This window comes from Scylla paramamosain, chromosome 1, assembly GCF_035594125.1.
Source record: "Scylla paramamosain isolate STU-SP2022 chromosome 1, ASM3559412v1, whole genome shotgun sequence".
Taxonomy (NCBI): domain Eukaryota; kingdom Metazoa; phylum Arthropoda; class Malacostraca; order Decapoda; family Portunidae; genus Scylla; species Scylla paramamosain.
Window position 1 is genome coordinate 21,280,827 of NC_087151.1, and position 23,302 is coordinate 21,304,128.

Genomic DNA, 23,302 nt, shown 5'->3' on the forward strand with positions numbered 1-23,302 from the left:
TTCGAGTTATGCTACCTAAAAAGCTCAAAAACATTCATACGACACGGTTTTTCTAAGCTCCTTTCCTTTCCCCATATAGTGTACTTCCATATATTTTGGGATTTATGTACGTAACAAGCTCAAAACTCTTAAAAATACCCGTTTTTGGTAATGCTGTTGAGACGTCTCTTACGCGTTTCTGGAAATGTCGTTTCTTTTCCTCCTATATTGTGATTTGCATGCATTTTAGCGTTATGGCATCTAAAAATGTGAAATACACTTGGTATATTCATATTTTGTAATATTGTTCTTTTCACCAGAGTGCTATTCATGCGTTTTCGAGTTTTGGTACCTAAGAAACTCAAAAACTCTCATAATACATGTTTCTCATAATGTCTTTTCGTTTCCCCATATAGGGTACTTTCCCTGCAATTCTAAATTTTTCAACGTAACAACCTTAAAAATCTAAAAATACTTGTTTTTTTTTTTTGGTAATGTAATTCTCCTTAGCCATGCCTTTCAGCGTTTTGGTATGTAAGAAGTTAAAAAAAAAATTGTCCGAAGACACACTTAATGTTTCGTATTTGTGTTTTCCATGATTTTTATCGTTTTTTGGTACCTAACACTAAAAAAAAAAAAAAATAAAACACTGAAAAGACACGTTTCTGGTAATGTCTCTTGGTTTTTCCATATAGGGGGCATTTAATGCTTTTTGTGTTTTGTTATCTATCAATTTGAAAACCTCTAAAAAAAAAAAAACAAGTTTTTGGAGATATCCTTTTTCTCCAAAATAGAGCGCTAATCGTGCGTTTTAACATTTTGGTACCTAAGAAGCTTAAAACTCTCATAATAAAAGTTTCTTGTAATGTCTTTTCGTTATTCCGTTTAGTGTATTTTCCATGCATTTTGGCTTTTTTACGTAATAAGCTAAAAAAAAACCCTCAAAATACACTTTTTTAGTAAAGTTATTGTGTTTCCCCCATAAAGGGTGTTTTGCATGAGTATTAGCTCAGTATGCACCTCAAAAACACTCAAAAGACACGTTTTCGGTAATGTTGTTATCCTTTCCCTTATAAGGTGTTTTCTATGCTTTTTAGCGTTTTAGTGCCTAGCACGCTCATAACCACTCAAAAGACACGTTTCTGGAAATCATGTTTCCTTCTCCATATAAGGTGCTATTTATGCATTTTCGCATTTTGGTACCTATCAATGTTAAAAACACTTAAAAATGCACGTTTTTGGTAATATTGTTTTGTTTCTACATATGGAATGCTATCCATCCGTTTTAGCGCTGATACCTGAAATATAGAGTGCTTTTCATGCATTTTATTGTTTAGATATCTAAGAAAAAAAATTATAATACATGTTTCTCGTAATGTCATTTCGTTTCCTTATACAGGATACTTTGGACGCATTTTGGCATTTTTCTACGTAACAAGCTCAAAAACTCAGATTACTAATATTTTTGTAATAGCTTATTTTTCCTTATAAAGGGTGCTTTACAAACGTCTTAGCGTTTTGGCTAAAAAACTACTGTCTTTTTTGGTAATGTTGGTTTGTTTTCCCATATAATTTGCTTTCCATACTTTTTAGCGTTATGGTTCGTAGCACGCTCATAAATACTCAAAAGACATGTTTTTTTTTCTAAATCTCGCGTGCATTTTGGCGTTTTCGTACCTAAGAATGAGAAACACGCTCAAAATAGACGTTTTTGGTAATGTTCTCTTTCTCCTTATAGAGTGCTATTCATGCATTTTAGCGTTTTTGGTGCCTAAGAAACTCAAAACACTCAAAATACACGGTTCTCGTAATGTCCTTTCCTTTATATTTTGGTGTTTTTGTACGTAAGTAGTTAAAAACGCACAAAATACTTGTTTTTAGTTAGGTTGTTTTCTGATTCCATATATGGTGCTTTCCATGCTGTTTAGCGTTTTGGTGCCTAATATCCAGGAAAACACTCAACAGATACGTTTCTTGTAATGTCTTTTCTTTTCCCCATATAAGGGGATGCATTTCTACATACATTTCTGCATACATTTCTGCGTTTTGGTACCTAACAATGTAAAAAAACAATAAAAATACACGTTTTTCGTGATGTTTTTTTTTTGCTTTTCTCCATATAGAGTGCTATTAACAGTTTTCGCGTTTTCTCACCTATAATAATAATAATAATAATAATAATAATAATAATAATAATAATAATAATAATAATAATAATAATAATAATAATAATAATAATAATAAAAAAATAGTAATAATGCATAATTCTGATAATGTCTTTTCATTGCCCTATATGGAGGAGTTTGCATGCTTTTTGGTATTTCTCTACGTAACAAGCTGAAAAACACTCAAAATACACGATTTTGGTAAATTTATTCTATTATTACACATTAGAGGTGTTTTCATGCGTTTCCTACGAAAGTAGCTAAAAAAATGAAAATAATCGTTTTTGTAATGATATTTTGATTTCCCATATAGGGTGTTTTCCATGTTTTTTTTTCATTTTGGTGCCTAGCACGCCCATAAACAGTCAAAAGACACGTTTGTGGAAATTTCTTTTCCTTTTCTTATATAAAGTGCTTTACATGCATTTTGAGGTTTTGATATCTAACAATGTTAAATGCCCTCAAAATACTCTTTTTTGTAGCGTTGTTTTTTTTTTTTCTCTGCATAAAGTCCTACTCATGCGTTTTAGCATTTTGTTACCTAAAAAAGCCCAAAAATTCATAATACACGTTTCTCGTAATGTCTTTTCGTTTCCCCATGTAGAGTATTTTGCATGATTTTTTTCTTTTTCTACGTAACAAGCTAAAAACACACACAAGGTATTGATTTTTAGTAATGTTATTCTGTTTCGCCATAAAAGGTTGTTTTCCATCCGTTTTAGCGTTCTGGTACGTAAATACCTCAAAAGACTGAAAAAAGGTCGTTATCTGTAATGTTGTTTTCTTTTCCCATAGAGGTTCCTTTCCATGCTTTTTAGCGATATGGTGCTTACCACACTCGTCAAAGATATATATTTTTTGAAATCTCGTTTCCTTTCTCCAGTTAATGTGCTTTGTATGCATTTTGGTTGTTTGATACCTAAAGATGTGATATACATTTAAAATACACGTTTTTGTTAATGTTCTGTTTCTCCATATAGAGTGTTATGTGCTCTCGAGTTTTGGTATCTAAAAAAAAACACTAATAATAAACAATTCTCATAATGTCCTTTCGTTTCCCCATATAGGATACTTTCTACACATTTTGCGCGTTTTTTTGTACGTAACATGAGGAAAAACACTCAAAATACTTTTTTATTTTTTTTTTTGGTAACGTTATTGTGTTTTCCCATAAGGGATGTTTTCCCTGCGTTTTATCGTTTTGGTACATAAATAGTTCAAAACACTCAAAAGACATGATTTTAGTAATCTTGTTTTCTTTTTCCATATAAAGTGTTTTCCTTTTTTTTTTTTTGTAGCGTTTTGCTGCCTAACACGCTCATGAACACTCGAAAGGCACTTTTCTGGAAATGTTGTTTTTTTTTTCGCCTTATAGAGTGCTGTGCATGCATTTTGGCGTTTTGGTACCTAAATCATGTGAAATACACTAAAATAAAGGTTTTTAGTAATGTTCACTTTCTCCATTTAGAGTGCTATTCATGTTTTATCACGTTTTGTTACATAAGAAGGTAAAAAAACACTCATAATAAACGTTTCTCATAATATTCTTTCGTTTCCTCATATAGTGTACTTTCCATGTATTTTGGCGTTTTTGTACGTAACAAGCTCAAAACACTCAATTTTTTATATTTTGGTAATACTATTCTGTTTCTTCTTACAGGGTGTTTTGCATGCGTTTTAGCGTTTTGGTACGTAAGTAGCCGAAAAAGATAAGTTTTTGGTAAAGTTCTTTTCTATTCCCATATTAGGTGCTTTCCATAGTTTTTGTTTTTTTCTTAGAGTTTTGGAGCTTAACATGCACAAAAATACTCAAAATATGTTTCTAGTAATGTTATTTCATTTCTCAATATAATTGACTTTGCAAGCATTTTTGCGTTTTTTGGTACCTAAAAAAGAAAAACACTTGAAATTCAAGTTTTTGGTTATGTTCTTTTTCTCGATATAGGGTGTTACTGATGCGATTTCGCGTTTTGGTACCTAAAAAGCTCAAAACTCTCATATCTGAAATGTCTCTTATCTGAATGTCTTTTGTTTCTCCATAAAGGGTTATTTGAGCTTTAGCGTTTTGATACTTAAATAGTTAAAAAACACACACACAAAAAAAATGTTTTTGTCAATGGTGTTTCGTTTCTCCATATAGAGTGCTATTAACGCCTTTTCACCTTTTTGTACCTAAGAAATAAAAAAAAAATGCTCATAATTCGCTTCTCTTAATGTCTTTTACTTTCCCATATAGGGTACTTTCTATGGATTTTGGCCTTGTACTTGGGGAAACAGAACAACATTTTTTAAAAAATGTGTGCTTTAAGTATTTTCAGTTTGTTAGGTACAACAAAAAAAAAAAATTCCAAAAGCATGAGTTTTAATTGCTTTTCAGCTTGTTAGGGACGAAATTGCCAAATACATGCAAATTAGCATATATAATGAAACGATATAATCACAAACGTGTATATGTTTTTTTTTTTTTTTTTAAAGTTCAAAGGTATCAAAAAAGTTATGTTCCGGAGGAACATAACTTTATCAAAAACGTGTGTACTTCGTGTTTTTAAGTTCATTAGGTGCAAAAACGCCTAAACATATGCAATGTAGCATATATGAGGAAACAACGATATTACCACAAACGTATCTTATGAGTGTTTTTTTAAGATTCTTCGGTGCTGAAACGCTAAAACTTATGAATATTTCTCTATATTGGGGGAACAAAAAAAAGCATCATTACAAAAATGTGTATTATGAGTGTGATTCACCATGTTACGTACCAAAACGCCAAAATGCAGAGAAAGAACCCTTTCTGAAGAAAAAATAAATAAAAAAAAATCAGCATATAATATTAAAAAAACGTGTGTTTTAAGTGTTTTTGTTATATATCAAAATGACAAAACCTATGCAAAGGTTCCAGTATAGGGAAACAAAACGAAATAATCACAAACAAAAGCTATCAGGATGCTAAAACACAAAAATAGTACTCTATATTCTGAAACAGAACAACATTAAGAAAAGCGTTATGAATTATGAATCTTATTCACTATGATAGATGCGAAAACTTCAAAATGCTTACCTGTATGCATATATACCTATATTAAGAAACACATCTATATTACCAAAAACCTCCATCATGACTGTTTTTTTTTATTTAGTTAGATATCTTAAGATATCTTAAGATATCTTATTAGAAAATAAAACAACTGCCAAAAACATGTTTTTTTCAGGTTTTGCGTATCAAAACGCTAAAATTCATGAAAAACATCCCTTAAGGAGAAACAGAACAATCTCACAAATAAAGTGTTTTTTTGAGTGCTTTTTTTTTTTTTTTGAGCTTCTTACGTACCAAAACTCTAAAATACATGCAAAACTCTCTGTCCACAGGAACATAACAACATTACCAATAATGTGTGTTTTAAGTGTTTTTTTTCTTTTTTTTTCAGTTCATTATATACCAAAACGCCTAGACATTTACAAATCGGCCATTATGGGAAAACTAAGCGCTATTTCCACACACGTGTCTTATGAGAGTTTTTTACGGTTTTTAGGTGATGAGACGCTAACACAAATAAATATTAATCTATATTGAGAAGGAAAACGTTATTACTAAAAGTGTGTGTTATGAGGCTCATTCACCATATTAAGTACAAAAACGCCAAAAATGTATACAAAGAACTTTTCTGGAGAAACAGAACATTTCCAAAAAAGTAAGTTTCTTTTTATGCATTTCATCGTTTTTGTACCTAACGTACAATAATAAGACTCATAATACACTTTTTTTTTTTTTCATGAAGTTGTTTTGTTTGTCAGTATAGAGTATTATTCACGTGTTTTAGAGTTCTGATATCTAACAAAATCGAAAACAGTCATAATACACGGTTGTGATTTTATCTTTTGGTATCCCTATATTGGATATTTTGCATGTTTTTTGGCCTTTTAGTACTTATAAACTTGAAAAAAAAAATAAAACAAACGTTTTTTCTTTCTCCAAAAAATTTAGATTTTGTACCTAATATGGTGTATCACTTTCATAATACACATTTTTATTAATGATATTCTGTTACTCAACTTTGAGTATTATTCATATGTTGTAGTGTTTTAACACCTAAGAACCTCAAAAACACTCATAAGACACGTCTTTGACAATATCATTTAGTTTCCCATGTGTTTTGGTGTACCTAATAAACTCAAAAGCACACCTTTTTTTGGTAATGATTTATGTTCCTCGAGAATGGGTATTTTGGATGCATATTAGAGTTTTGGTACCTAAAAAGCTCATAAACACTGGAAAGACACAATTTTGATAACATTGTTTAATTGTCCATTTTAGGGTGTTTTCCTTGCTTTTTAGCGTTTAGGAGCCTAATATGTTTAGAAACAGGCAAATAACACGTTTCTGGTAATATTGTTACGTTATCCCATATAGGATGCTTTGCATGCATTTGGGGCTTTAATAACTAACTAGCTCAAAACATTCAAAATATACTTTTTGATAAATTCGTTCTGTTTCTCCTAAAAGGGTGTTTAGCATGCGTTTTAGAGTTTTGGTTTGTAAGAATCCGAAAACACTTAAAAGAAACGTTTTTGGTAAAGTTGTTTTCTTTTCCAATATATTGTACTTTTCACGCAGTTTGGCGTTTTGGTATCTAACATAAAAAAAAAATAACATTGATCATTCAGTTTTTTGGTAATGTAGTTCTGTTTTTTTTTTTCCATGCATTTTGACGTTTTGGTACCTAACATGGTGAAAATACTGTTCTGTTTCTTAATATATAGTACTATTCACGTGTTTTAGCTTTCTGATACATTAGAACATCAAAAACACACGTAACACATATAATTCATTTTTCCCATATTGATATTTTGCAAGTGTTTTGGTGTTTTGAAACTTAACAAACTGAAAAACACTTAAAACACACATTTTTGGAAATACTTTTTTTTTCAGAAATGGTTTTTGTATGCATTTTGGCGATTTAGGAACTAACATGATTAATAACATTCAAAATACAAGTTTTTAGTAATGATGTTCTCTTCCTCAATTTTGATTAATATTCATATGTTTTAGCGTTTCAACATCTAAGAACATTAAAAAACACTCATATGACACTTTTGAGATAATTTGCATGTGTTTTGGTACCTAATAAACTAAAAAAAACACCCAAAACACATGTTTTTAGTAATGCTGTTCTGTTCCTCCAGACAAGGTGTTTTGTATGTATTTTTAAAGATTTCTTATGTAAGAAGCTAAAAAAAGCTCAAAAGACACAATTTGTTAAAGTTGTTTAGTTTTCTAAATAGAGTTTTTTCCATACTTTTTAGCATTTTGTTGCCTAATTTGCTAAACAAATAAAATAAAATAAACAAGCAAATGACACGTTTCTCGTAATGTCGTTTCATTACCCTTAAACGATGCTTTGCAACCATTTTGGAGATTTGATACCTAACAAGCTCAAAAACTCTTAAAAAACACTATTTTGATGAGGTTAATAAATAAATAAATAAAATAAAGGGTGTTTTGCATGAGTTTTATCGTTTTGGTATATAAGTAGCTGAAAACACTCAAAAGCCACGTTTTTGATAATGTATTCTTTTCCAATATAGTGTGCTTTGCATGAATTTTGGCGGTTTGGTACCTAACAAGTTCAAAACATTCATAATACAGGTTTTTGGTAATGTAGTTAGGTTTCATACTATTCTAATTTTTAATCTGTAAAACACCAGCTTTTCTCTTTTAAACCTCATCTTCATTTCCTCACTGAACTCAGGTGTCTGAGGCAACTGACATTAGCCCCTTTTCTGTTCCCTCCTACTTTCCCTATCCTCATTTTCAATCCAAAGCTGGATGTTGCGTGTATGTGCGCAACGGCTCTCGTACCCACGCTCTTGAATCATCCGAGTTTTCCACTATCTGGCTACGACTACAGAGTCACTCTCAAACTAAATTTATCTGTGCTGTATACCTCTCACCTAACTCCTCTGACAATAAGAAATTCTTTGACTAAACTTCCAAAGTGAGCACATTCTGACTCTCTTCCCTTTTGCAGCGATCTCCATTCTTGGGGACTTCAATGTTCACCACCAGCTTGGGCTTTCCTCTCCCTTCACTGACCATCCTGGTGAACTAGCCTTCAACTTTGCTATCCTCCACGACCTAGAGCAATTGGTGCAACACCCTACTCGTATTCCTGACCGTCTTGGAGATACGCCTAACATTCTTGACCTTTTCCTAATCTCTAATCCTGATTATGCTGTCACCCTTTCTTCTCCATTGGACTCCTCCGATCACAATCTCATATTTGTATCTTGTCCTCTCGCTCCAATCCCTTCTCAGGATCCACCTAAGCGAAGATGCCTCTGTCGTTTTGCCTTTGATAGTTGGGGTGACCTGACTATTTAGCTGATTTTCCTTGGAATGACTACTGCTTCCGTGTCAGAAACCCGTCTTTGTGTGCCGAGCGCATAACAGAGATGATAGTGTCTGGCATAGAGGCGTACATTCTTCCCTCTTTTCCTCGACCTAAACCTTGCAAACCTTGGTTTAACACAGCTTGTTCTCGTGTTATATATATGCTATATATGATAGAGAGGTGGCCCACCAAAGGTACTTAAGCCTTCCATCACCAGAATCTCATGCACTTCATATTTCTTCCCGGAACCATGCAAAGTCTGTTCTCCAACTAGCCAAAAACTCCTTCATTAACAGAAAGTGTCAATTTTTTTTTTTTTTTAAGATCTAACTCCCCTTGTGACTTCTGGCACCTAGCCAAAAATATTTCCAATAACTTTGCTTCTTCTTCTTTCCCTCCTTTATTTCAACCAGATGGCACCACTGCTATCACATCTATCTCTAACGCTGAACTCTTTGCGTAAACCTTTGCTAAAACTCTACCTTGGACGATTCAAGGCTTGTTCCTCCCTCTCCTCCACACTCTGACTACTTCATGCTACCTATTAAAATTCTTAGCAATGATGCTTTCCATGCTGGCCTAAATGCTCTGAAGGCTTATGGATCTGATGGGGTCCCTCCTATTGTTCTCCGAAACTGTGCCTCCGTGCTTGCACCTTGCTTATTCAAACTCTTTCAGCTCGGTCTATCAACATCTACCTTTCCTTCTTGCTGGAAGATTGCCTACATTCAACCTGTTCCTAAAAAGGGTGACCGTTCTAATCCTTCAGACTACCGTCGTGCCTATCTAAAGATTTTGAATCTATCCTCAACAGGAAGAAACTTTTGCTGTTGCCTTGGATATACCAAAAGCTTTTGATAGAGTCTGGCACAAAGCTGTTCTTCTAAATCTATTAACAGTGGTGTTCTTCAGGATACTTTCCTGTCGCCCACTCTCTTCTTATTATTCATCAATGATCTTCTAGACCAAACTTCTTGTCCTATTCACTTCTACGCTGATGATAACACCCTGCACTTTTCCATGTCTTTTCATAGAATTCAGAAGTAAACATTTCATGCAGGGAAGCCACAGAACGCCTGACTTCTGATCTTTCTAAAATTTCTGATTGGGGCAGAGCAAATTTGGTATTGTTCCGTGCCTCAAAAACCCATTTCCTCCATTTATGAACTTGACACAACCTTCCAGACAAATACCCCCTCTTCCTCAATGACACTCAACTGTTCCCCTTTTCTACACTGAGCATCCTAGGTCTGTCCTTTACTTATAATTTGAAGTGGAAACCTCACACCTCATCTCTAGTTAAAACAGCTTCTATAAAGTTAGGCGTTCTGAGACGTCTCCGCCAGTTTTTCTAACACCCCCCCCTGTTGCTAACTCTGTACAAGGGCCTTATCCTTCCATGTATGAAGTATGCTTCACATGTCTGGGAGGGTTCCACTCATACTGCTCTTCTAGACAGGGTGGAATCAAAAGCTTTTCGTCTCATCACCTCCTTTTCTCTAGCTGATTGTCTTCAGCCTTTCTCTCATCGCTGCAGTGTTGCATCTCTAACTATCTTCTACCGGTATTTTCATGCTAACTGCTCTTCTGATTTTGCTAACTGCGTGCCTCCCATCCTCCCGCGGCCTCACTGCACAAGACTTCCTTCTTTCTCCCACCCCAATTCTGTCCATCTCTCTAATGCAAGAGTTAAACAGCATTCTCAGTCATTCATCTTTTTCTCTGGTAAATTCTGGAACTCCCTGCCTGCTTCTGCATTTCCATCTTCCTATGACGAATTCCATCAAGGGTAAGGTTGAAGACACTTATCCTTCAGTTTTTGACTACTTCTCTGGACCCTTTTTCTGGGACTGGCATCTCATTGGGCTTTTTTTTTTTTATTATTTTTTTATTGGATTTTTGTTGCCCTCGTCCAGTGTCTCTCCTACATGAAAAAATAAATAAATAAATAAAATAAAAAATAGAAATACAGGTTTCTTTGTATGCATTTTGGCGTTTTGGTACTTAACATTGTGAAAGTCTCATAATACCCCTTTTTTGGTAATGGTGTTCTGTTTCTCAATTTAGAGTACTATTCACGTGTTTTAGCGTTTTCATACCTAGGAACGTCAAAAACACTCATAATACACTTTTGTGATTATATCGTTTCGTTTTCCTGTATTGGCTAATTTCCACGTCTTTTGTCGTTTTGGTACCAAAAAAACTGAAAAAAACACTTAAAACACATTTTTTTGGAAATATTCTCTTATTCCAGAATGTGTTCTTTGTATGGATTTTGCATTTTTGTAAATAATATGGTTAATCATACTCATAATACACGTTTTTTGTTAATGATATTTTGTTACCTAACATAGATTAATATTCATATGTTTTAGCGTGTCTGCACCTAAGAATCTTAAAAAGACTCATAAGACACGTTTGTGGTTTAGTTTCGTTATATTTTCTAATTTGTATGTGTTTTGCCGTTTTAGTACCTAAGAAACTGAAAAACATCGAAGACACGTTTTGGGTAATGTTCCATGTATTTTAGAGTTTTGGTACATAAAAAGCTTAAAAAAAAAGTAAAAGACACAATTTTTATAACATTGTTTTAGTTTTCCAATACAGGGTTTTTTTTTTCCTTTGTTTGTAGCGTTTTTATGCCTAATATGCTGGTAAAAAAACGCAAATGACACGTTCTGATAATGTCATTTCATATCCCCATATTGGGTGCCTTCCATGCATTTCGTCATTTTGATAATTAACAGGCGCAAATAAACTAAAAATGCACTTCAGTTTCTCCTAACAGGACGTTTAGCATGCGTTTTAGCGTTTTTGGTACGTAGGAAGATGAAAACACTCAAAAATAACTTTTTGGTAATGTTTTCTTATTCAATATAGTGTGCTTTGAATGCATTTTGCCGTTTTGGCACCTAACAAATAAAAAAAAAATCATTCATAATACAGGTATTTTAGTAATGTACTTCTGTTTCTTCATAGAGTTTTTTTTTATGCATTTTTAGCTTTTTGGTACCTAAGATAGTAATTATTGTTATTGTGTTCCTCAGTATAGAGCTATTCATGTGCTTTAGCTTTCTGATAACTAAGAACATCAAAAACAATCATAACAAATGTTTCTGATTATACAATTTCTTTTGTTTCTTTATATTGGCTAGTTTGCGATTTTGTACCTAATAAACTGAAAAACATGTAAAATATACATTTTTTGGAAATGATGTTATGTTTCTCAATATGGAAATATTCATAAGTTTTAGCATTTCAGCACCTAAGAAACACTCATAAGACACATTTGTGGTAATATTGCTTTATTTTCCCATATCAGCTAATTTGCATTTGATTTGCGGTTTTGGTACCTAGTAAACTCGAAAACACCCTAAACCCTAAGTTTTTTTGTATTATTGTTCTGTTCCTCCAGAAATGGAGTTTTACATGTATTTTAGAGTTTTGGTATGTAAGAGGCTCAAAAACATTTAAAATGCATGATTTGTTAGTAATGTTTAGTTTTCCCAAATGAGATGTTTTCCATGCTTTTAGCTTTTTGGTGCCTTGTATGCTCAAAACAAGAAAATAACAGGTTTCTGGTAATGTTGTTTTATTACCCGATATAGGATGCTTTCCATGCATTTTATAGGTTTGGTATGTAACAAGACGAAAAAAACACTTAAAATACACTCTTTTGACGAAGTTGTTCTGTTTTATCCATATTATTTATTTATTTATTTATCTTATTTTATTTATTTATTTTTTTTGCGTACGTTTTAGTGTTTTGGTACGTAACTAGTTTGAAAACACTAAAAAGACACTTTTTTGGTGATGTTTTCTTTTCTAATTTCGTGTGCTTTGTATGCACTTTGGCGTTTTGGTACCTAACATTCATAATACAGGTTATTGGTATTGTAGTTCTGTTTCTTCATATAGATTTCTTTTTATGCATTTTGTCGTTTTGGTGCCTAACACGGTAAATAAGACTCATAATGCACATTTTTGTTAATTACATTCTGTTACTAAACATAAAGTAATATTAACATGTTTTAGCGTTTCAGCACCAGTGAACCTTAAAAACACTTGTCAAATACGTTTGTAATACTATCATTGTATCCACATATTAGTATATTTCCATGTGTTTTGGCGTTTTTGATAAACTCAAACAGACTCAAAACATCCGTTTTTTTGTAATGTTCTTTTTCACCAGGAAGTGTATTTTTGCTTCCATTTTAGAGTTTTGGTATGTTACAAGCTTAATAACCGTCAAAATACACGATTTTGGTAATATTCTTTAATTTTCTTATATCGGGTGTTTTCCATGCTTTTTAGTGTTTTCGTGGCTGATATGCTCAAAAACACACAAATGACACGTTTCTGGACCTGTCATCTCATTATTGTATACATAGTGTTTTGCTTGCATCCTGGGGTTTTGTTACCTAACAAGCTCAAAAATCACTAAAAATACATTTAAAATGAAGTTGTTCGATTTCTCCATAAATGAGTTTCATGTTTTGAATGCGTTTTAGCGTTTCGGCACGTAAACAGTTGAAAACCATCAAAATCCACGTTTTTCGGTAATGTTATTTTATTTTCAAATATAGTGGGCTTTGCATGCATTTTGACGTTTTAGTACCTAGCAAAATCCAAAATCATTTATAATACATATTTTTGGTAAAGTAGTTTAGGTTCTTCATATAGATTTCTTTTTTATGCATTTTGGCGTTTTGGTATCTAACATGGTGAATAAGACTCATAATACACGTTTTTTTGGTAATATTAATCTCTCTCCCAATATAGAGTACTATTCACGTGTTTTAGCGTTCTGATATATAAGAACATCAAAAACACTGATAACACACTTTTGTGATTATATAATTTAATTTCCATACATTGGCTACTTTGCATGTGTTTCCGCATTTTGGTACCTGAGAAACTGAAAAATACTTAAAGCACACGTTTTTGGAAATATTTCTGTTTCTTCAAAAATTGTTACGTGTATGCATTTTGGCATTTTGGTATTTAACATGGTGAATCACACTCATAATACACATTTTTGATAAAGATATTGTTTCTATAATACAGAGTAATATTCATGTGTTTTAGTGTTTCAGCAGCTAAGAACTTTAAAAACACACATCGGAGACATTTGTGGTAATAACGTTTAGTTTCCTTATACTGTCTACTTTGTATTTATTTTCACGTGTTGTTACCTAATAAAATAAAATAAAAATAGCTTAAAACACATGTTTTAGGTAATGTCGTTTTGTTTCTTCAGAAAGGGTGTTTGAGTACGTAAAAAGCTCAAAAACACTCAAAAATACATTTTTTTTTTTAAGTGTTTCCGTTTCTACATAAAGGGTGTTGTGCTTGCGTTTTAGCGTTTTGATACCTCAAAAACCTCGTTTTTGGTAAAGTTGTTTTCATTTCCAATATAGTGTGCTTTGCATGCACTTTGATAATGTAGTTTTTTTCTTTCACATAGGTCTCTTTATATGCATTTTAGCGTTTTGGTATAATGTACTATTAATGTGTTTTAGCTTTCTGATACCTTAGGACATGAAAAACACTCATATTACAAGTTTTTGATGGATGTCTTTTCGTTTCTTTATATAGGCTACTTTGTACATTTTTTTTTTTTTTTTTGCGTTTTGGTAGCTAAGAAACTTAAAAACACTTTTTTATGTAGGGACACAGGAGAAGGGCAAAAAAAATCCTCCACCAACAAAAAAAAAATAAATGCAAAATAAATAAAAAAAAAATAACCCACTGAGGCAATGGTCCCTGAACAGGTTCGGAAGCGGCAGTCAAAAATGCATAAGTGTCTTAAATGATAAGTGTCTTGAAGGAATTCAATTTATAGGAAGGTGGAAACACATAATCAGGCATGGAGTTCCAAACTTTACCAGAGAAAGGAATTAATGACTGAGAATACTGGTTAACTCTTGCATTAGAGAGGTGGACAGAATAGGGGTGAGAGAAAGAAGAAAGTCTTGTGCAGAGAGGCCGCAGGCGGAGGGGAGGCATGTAGTTAGCAAGATCAGAAGAGCAGTTAGCATGAAAATAGCGGTAGAGGGTAGCTAAAGATTTAACATTGCGTCGGTGAGAAAGAAGCTGATGCCAGTCAGTTAGATGAGAGTTGATACGAAAATCTTTTGACTCCACTCTGTCTAAAATAGCCGTATGAGTGGAATCCCCCAAACATGTGAAGCATATTCCATGCATGGACGGATAAGGACCGTAGAAGTCTCAAAACACTTAACTTCAAAGAAGCGTTTTCAGCTGGAGATGAGTATTGAAGTTTTTAGATGTTCAGTGTAGAAGAGATGAACAATTGATTGTCTTTATACAAGAGAGGATAGTTGTCTGCAAGGTTGTGTTGAGTTGATTGGTGGAGGAATTGAGTTTTTAAGGCATTAAACAATTAATGCAAACAATTAATCAGAAATTTTAGAGAGATCGAAAGTTAGGCATCCTTGCGTGAACTGTTTACTTCCAGAAGGGCTGAACGTCTATAGAAAGAAGTGGAAAAATGCAGGGTGGTATCATCAGCGTTGGATTGGATAGGATAATATGTTTGGTTTAGAAGATCGTTGATGAGTAATGGGATGACAGTGGGTGACAGGACAGTACACTTAGGAACACCTCTGTTAATAGATTTAGAAGAACAGTGACCGTCTACCACAGGAGACGGTCACTGTTCTTCTAAATCTATTAACAGAGGTGTTCCTAAGTGTACTGTCCTGTCACCCTTAATAATCTTCCTGTTAAAGGTAGATTCAAAAACTTTAGATAGGTAGGAAATTAAAGCAATAGGACGGTAGTTTGAGGGATTAGAATGCCCACCATTTTTAGGAAAAGGCTGAATGTAGGTAAACTTCCAGCAAGAAGGAAAGGTAGATATTGAGAGGCAGAGTTGAAAGAGTTTCACTAGGCAAGGTGCCAGCACAGAGACACGGTTTCGTAGAAGAAGAGGGACCCCATCATGTTCATAAGCCTTCCGAGGTTTTAGGCCAACGAGGGCATGGAAAACTTCATTGCGAAGAGTTTTAATAGGTTGAAAGAAGTAGTCAGAGGGTGGAGGAGAGGCAGGATAGCAAAGGTTTGAGGGAAGAGTTCAGTTTTAGAAATAGATGTGATAGCAATGGTGCCATCTGTTTGAAATAAAGGAGATAAAAAAAAGAAGCAAAGTTATTGGAGATGTTTTTAGATAGATGCCAGAAGTTACGAGGGGAGTTATATCTTGAAAGATTTTGACACTTTCTTTTAATGAAGGAAGTTTTGGCTACTTGGAGAACAGACTTGGCATGGTTCCGGGCAGACATATAAAGTTCATGAGATTATGGTGTTGGAAGGCTTAAGTACTTTTTTGTGGGCCACCTCTCAATTATATACAGCATGAGAACAGGCTGTGTTAAACAAAGGTTTGGAGGGTTTAGGTCGAGAAAAAGAGTGAGGAATGTATGCCTGCCTCTATGCCAGACACTATCTCCTCTGTTATGCACTCGGCACACAGATACGGGTCTCTGACACGGATGCAGTAGTCTTTCCAAGAAAAATCAGCAAAATACCTCCTCAGGTCCTTCCAACTAACAGAGGCAAAACGCCAGAGGCACCTCCGCTTAGGGTGATCCAAAAGAAGGATTGGAGCGACAGGACAAGATACAGATATGAGATTGTGATCGGAGGAGCCCAAATGAGAAGAGATGGTAACAGCATAAGCAGAAGGATTAGAGGTAATGAAAATGTCAAGAATACCTGGCGTATCTCGAGGACGGCGAGGAATATAGGTAGGATGTTGCACCAATTACACTAGGTTATGGAGCATAATTGAAGGCTACTTCAGCAGGATGGTCAGTGAAGCGAGAGGAAAGCCAAAGCTGGAGTTAACACTGAAGTCTCAAATAATGGTGATCTCTGTAAAAGGGAAGAAATAATGTGCTCCTCTTTAAAAATAAAGCAGGCAAAGAATTTTCTTATTGTCAGAGGAGATAGGTGAGAGGAATACAGCACAGATAAATTTAGTTTGAGAGTGACTCTGTAGTCGTAGCCAGACAGTATAAAACTCTGAAGATTCGATAGCGTGGGCGCGAGAGCAGGTTAAGTCACTGCGCACATTAAAACAACATCAAGATTTGGATTAAAACACAGGTTTTTGGAAATGTTGTTCTGTTTCTCTAGAAAGGGTTGTTTGTATCCATTTTTATCATTTTGGTAGCATAAATGGTGAATCACACTCATAATAAACGTTTTTGATGACTATGTTCTATTTCTTAATATTGTGTAATATCTATTAATTTGTTTCAACGTTTTAGCGTCTAAGAACCTTAAAATCACTCATAAGACAGGTTTGTGGTAATATCTTTTCGTTTCCCATCATTGCATTTGTATAGGAATTTTAGTATATAATGAACTCAGAAATACTCAAAACACGCGTTTTTGATAATGTTGTTGTGCTCCTCCAGAAAGATTAATTTGAATGCATGTCAGAGTTTTAGTACGTAACAAGCTTACAAACACTGAAAAGACATAATTTTAATAATATTGTTTTGTTTTTCAATATATTTTTTTTATATCTTTATTTATTTATTAATTATTTTGTGTGTGTGTGTGTGTGCTTTGGTGTCTGATATCCTGAAAAAAAAAAAAAAAACGTAAATCACCCGTTTTTGGTAATGTCGTTTCATTATCCTATATAAGGTGCTTTGCATGCATTTAGGCGTTTTGCTACCTAACAAACTAAAAAAAAAAAAAACTTTCTTCTTTAAGGGTGTTTTGCATGCATTTTAGCGTTTTGGTACGTAAAAAGCTGGAAAACTCATAAAAAACATTTTTGGTAATGCTGTTTTCTTTTCCAATATAGTGTGCTATAAATGCAGTTTGGTCTTTTGCTATCCAATAGGTAAAAAAAAAAATTTTGGTGATGTTGTTCTGTTTCTTCATATAGTTTTCTCTGTATTGACCTAGGCATTTTGGTTAATAACATGCTCAAAAACACTCAAAATCAACTTTTTAATGAAATTGTTGTTTCTCCATAAATTGTGTTTTCCATGTTTTTTACCGTTTTGGAACGTGAGAAGATAAAAACACTCAAAAGCCACTTTTTTTTTAGTATTTTATTTTCTTCCTAATGTAGTGTGCTTTCTATGCACTTTGCCATTTTGGTACCTCAAAAGTAGGGAAAAAAAAAATGTATATATATATATATATATATATATATATATATATATATATATATATATATATATATATATATATATATATATATATATATATATATATATATATATATATATATATATATATATATATATATATATATATATATATCCGCGACGGTTCATGGGCCTACTCCACATGAACAAGGAACTGTGTAACTTTGAAGAAGTGTCGCGGCTTACCCTAACCTGCAGGCTTGCCCGGGGACTAGTAGGAGATTCCCTGTAACCAGTTGGGGGCAATAAGCAGCAGGAAAGGACTAATTAACAGTTCCGAAGAGCCAGGATAGGCCTAGCAAGCCACTGGTGTTACAGTTTTTGCTCAAGAAACGCAGAACGTGCCTCGGAATCGGACTGACCAAAGGGTAACGAACCGGAATGGAACTGGACATGAAAATAGGAAACAAAAGACAATAAAGATTGCAACGATAAACTTGGCAACATTCAAGGATAAAGAAGAGGAAATAATAGAGATGATGAAGGAAAGAAAGCTGGAAATCGTTGGATTATGTGAAACTAGAATCAAAGGGAAAGGTGAAAAAACATTACATGAAAATTATAAGATCATATATAGTGGTAATGAGGATGTAAGACATGGGGTTGCTATAATGATGTCACCACTGATGGCAGAAAGGATGGACAGTATGGACTGCAGAAATGAGAGAGTGATGGGTATAACGTTAACTATAGATCAGACAAAAATTAGCATTATCCAAACATATGCTCCACAACAGGGCAGAAGTCTGAGGGAGAAAGAGCAGTTTTATGAAACTCTACAGGAAATGACAGAAACAATAAGACATCACGAGAATGTCATTGTCATGGGAGACATGAATGGACATGTCGGACAGAATAGAGATGGAGTAGAGCACGTCATCGGAGAGTTTAGCATTGGCGAAAGGAACCAGGAGGGAGAAAGAATAATAGATTATTGTGTGATGAATAACATGTCCATTATGAATACTTATTATAAACATCAGGAGAGCCATAAATGGACATGGTATCGGTGGAATGCAGCACAACAAGGATATACTGAGAGGTCAATGATTGACCTGTTTCTCACCAACATGAAAAACATATTTAAAGATGTTAGGACCATACCATCTGTGTCCTTAGACTCTGATCACAGGTTGGTGGTGGCTAAATTAATTGTAATTGAATTGTAAAACCAAAGGAAAAAGTCAAGAAAAAGAAAAAGAGATTCAAACTGGAAAACCTCAAGGACGAAGAGAAGAAGCAAGCACTGCGGCAACTGGTAACATTACGAAAACCAACCGAACTGGAATTGGAAGAAATGAACATAGAAGAACAATGGAATAAATTCAAGAACACTGTGTATGGGGCAGCTGAGGAGACAGTTGGTATTAAAATCAAATATGGAACCAAAAAGAAAAGTACTGCATGGTGGACTTATGATGTTAAGGAAGCAGTCAAAGAAAAAACGAGATCTTTCAGAAAATGGATGAAAACAAGAAACATTGAAGATAGAGAAGATTACGTAGATAAACGAAACAGTGCAGAAGCAACCAAAAGAGCAGCCAAGGAGGACATGTGGATCAAGATTGGTCAAGATCTAGAGAGAGATGTAGAAGGAACAAGAAAATTATTGTATAGCATGGCTAAGAACTATAGGAAAGGAAATAACGAATCAACATATGCAATAATGAACAAAACAGGAGAACTACTAACAAAACCACAGGAGATTGAAGAAAGATGGAGAGAATACTTCCAAGAACTTCTAAATGTGGAGGATGTGGAAGTGGATGAAGAGCGGAATCTAGATATACAGGAAGAACAAGGAGAGAACCCAAATGAGATCAGTATAGAGGAAGTGAAGGAGGCACTAAAGAAGATGAGAAGCGGCAAAGCCCCAGGGGACGACGAGATCCCTATAGAGCTATTTAAAGCTGCTGGGGAAGAATGTGTAGAGTGGATGAGGTACATTTTCAGTAATGCGTGGAAAGAGGAGAAAGTGCCCCATGACTGGCACAAAGCAATAGTATGTCCAATATATAAGAAAGGCAGTAAAACAGATTGTGCAAATTATAGAGGTATATCCCTGTTATCTCATGTTGGAAAATTGTATGAAAGAATAGTTGAGAAAAGATTAAGAACCTGTGTCGAGGAGAAACTAGGAATATGGCAGTATGGTTTCAGGCCCAATAGGAGCACGACAGATCTAGTGTTCACTTTAAAGATGATAATGGAGAAGAGTTGGGAGTGGAGCATTGATAAATATGTGGCTTTTATAAATCTGGAAAAAGCCTTTGATAGAATTAGAAGAGATTGCTTGTGGAGAGTCTTACAACATCAAGACTACGGCATAAACTCTAAACTGATACGAGTAATTAAGAGTATATATAAGAACACGGAGAGCAGAGTCAAGAACAGAGAGCTGGAGAGTGAATGGTTTAGCATTAAGACAGGAGTGAGACAAGGGGGAGTGCTCTCTCCTTTGCTATTCATTATATACATGGACAGATGCCTGAAGGAAGTGTGTGTAAGGGAGGATAAAGAGATCACGCTGGCCTATGCAGACGATGTCGCTGTCGTGACAGGAAGCCAACAAGATCTTCAAAAGGCCATGACAAGATGGAATGATGTCTTAAATAGGGAAGGAATGAGAATGAACAAACAAAAAACAGAAATAATGAAAGTTGGCAGAATAAAGGAGGAATGTAATATTTACATAGAAAACGTTAAACTGAAGCAGACCGACAAATTTTGTTATCTGGGAGTACTTTTCGACGAGGAAAACAGACAGAATATAGAAATTTTAAATAGAATACAGAAGTACAATGCAAATGTCAGTGCATTGTATCCCATACTTAAAGATAAGAATATTCCAACAAAAGCTAAAACCATAATATTTACAACAATACTAAGACCAGTACTTCTATATGGGTCAGAAACTTGGACACTGACAACAAGAACATCTTCACAAATACAAGCAGCAGAAATGAGAGTTCTGAGAATGATCCGAGGTGTGACCAGACTTGATAGAATTAAAAATGAAGAAACCAGAGAGAGATTAGGGATAACATCTGTACTAAAGATAATTGAAAAGAACAAATTGAGATGGTATGGACATGTCCGAAGAATGGAAGATACAAGATACGCAAGGAAGTTTCTGGAATGAGTTCCTCTAGGCAGGAGGCCGGTGGGACGACCTAGGAAGCGATGGATGCAGGGAGTTGAAGAAGCTACTGAACGAAGAGGAAGAAATCTACAAGAAATAACCAGAGATGAGGATTTCATGGATAGAGACCTTTGGAGAAGATTCGTAGAGGCCGGACACTGACAGGCATTGCCTACCTTGCGTCTGGTGAGAAAGGTGAGAATATATATATATATATATATATATATATATATATATATATATATATATATATATATATATATATATATATATATATATATATATATATATATATATATATATATATATATATATATATATATAATACAGGTGTTTGATATTGTGGTTGTGGTTTTTCATATGGATTTTCTCGGTAAGCATTTTGGCGTTTTGGTACCTAACATTGTGTATAAGGCACATAATACACGTTTTTGGTTATGTTCTCTTCCTCAATATAGAGTACTATTTACGTGTTTTAGCGTTCTGATAGCTTAGAACATTAAAAACACTCATAATTCACGTTTATGATTATGTTTTCGTTTTCCTATGCTGGCTACTTTTCATGTGTCTTGGCTTTTTGTTACCAATCAAACAGTAAAACGCTTAAAACACACGCTTTAGGAAATGTTCTGCTTTCTTTTTATGAATTTTAGCGTTTTGTTACCCAACATGGTGAAACAGACTCATGACAGTCGTTTTAGGTAGTGATGTTCTGTTTCTCAGTATAGAGTAATATTTATTTGTTTTAGCGTTTCACCACCTATGAACATTAAAAACATTCATAAGAGACGTTTGCGGTAATATTATTTAGTTTTCTCTTGTTAGTTGATTTGCATGTGTTTAACCAATATGGTTCCTAATAGACTGAAAAACTGTCAAAACACATGTTTTTGGTACCTAATAAGTTCAATTATTTTTTTTTTTTTTTTTGGTGGGGGAGGTAATGCTATTCTGTTTCTTTATATAGATTTCTTTAAATGCAATTTAATATTATGGTAAGTAACAAGCTCAAAATACTCTTTTTTGATGAAGTTCTTCTCTTTCTCCATTAAGAATACTTTCCATCTGTTTTAGCGTATTGAAAAACACTCACAAGAAAAGTTTTTGGGTAATGTTGTTTTCTTTTCCAGTATGGTGTACTTTGCATGGACTTTGGCATTTTGATACCTAAGAAGTTCAAAAACATTTATAATACAGATTTTGGTAATATAGTTGTGTTTTTTTCATATAAGTATCTTTATATGCCTTTTGGCATTTTTATATTTAAAATGGTGAATAAGTCTCATAATACACGTTTTTGGTAATCTTGTACTTTTCCTCAATATTATTTACGTATTTACCTGATACCTAAGAAAAACAAAAACACTCATAACGCCCGTTTATGATTATATCGTTTCGTTTTATTATGTTGGTTACTTTACATGAGTTTTTGCGTTTTTGGACCTAACAAACTATAAAACACTTAAAACATACATTATTGGAAATTATCTGTTTCTCCAGAAAATGTTTTTTTGTATACATTTTGGCGTTTTTGTACCTAAAATAGTCAATGAGACTAATAATACACGCTTTTAATAATTATGATTTGCTTTCCAATATAGAGTAATACTTATTTGTTTTAGCGTCTCAGCACCTAAGAACCTCATAAAGAACCCTCATAAAACATGCTTGTGGAAATACCGTTTAGTTTCCTCATAACTGCTTAATTTGCAAATGTTGAGGCGTTTTGGTATATAATGAATTGAAAAATATTTTAAACACTCATTTTTGGCAATATTGTTCTGTCCCTCCGGAAAGGGAGTTTTCATGGATTTTAGAGTTTTAGTATGTAAGAAGCTCAAAATCATTCAAAAGATACGATTATCAGAATGATGTTAGTTTTACCATATCAGGTGTTTTCCATGCTTTTTAGCTTTTTGATGCCCAATATGCTCAAAACAGGCAAATGACACACTTCTGGTAATGTCGTTTCATCGCCCCATATAGTGTGCTTTAAATGTATCGTTTCGTTTTATTATGTTGGCTACTTTACATGAGTTTTTGAGTTCTTGGACCTAACAAACTATAAAACACTTAAAACATACATTATTGGAAATTATCTGTTTCCCCAGAAAATGTTTTTTTGTATACATTTTGGCGTTTTTGTACCTAAAATAGTCAATGAGACTCATAATACACGCTTTTATTAATATGTTTTGGTACATAAGAAACTCAAAAACACTCAATAAATAGTTTATTTGTGAAGCTATTCTGTTTCTCCATGAGGGGTATTCTTCATGCCTTTTAGCATTTTGCTACGTAAAAGCCGAAGAAAATTCAGAAACCACGTTTTTTACAATGTTGTCTTCTTTTCCAATATAATATACTTTGCAAGCGCTTTGGCGCTTTGGTATCTAACAAGTTAAAAAACAGTCATAATGATGGTGTTTG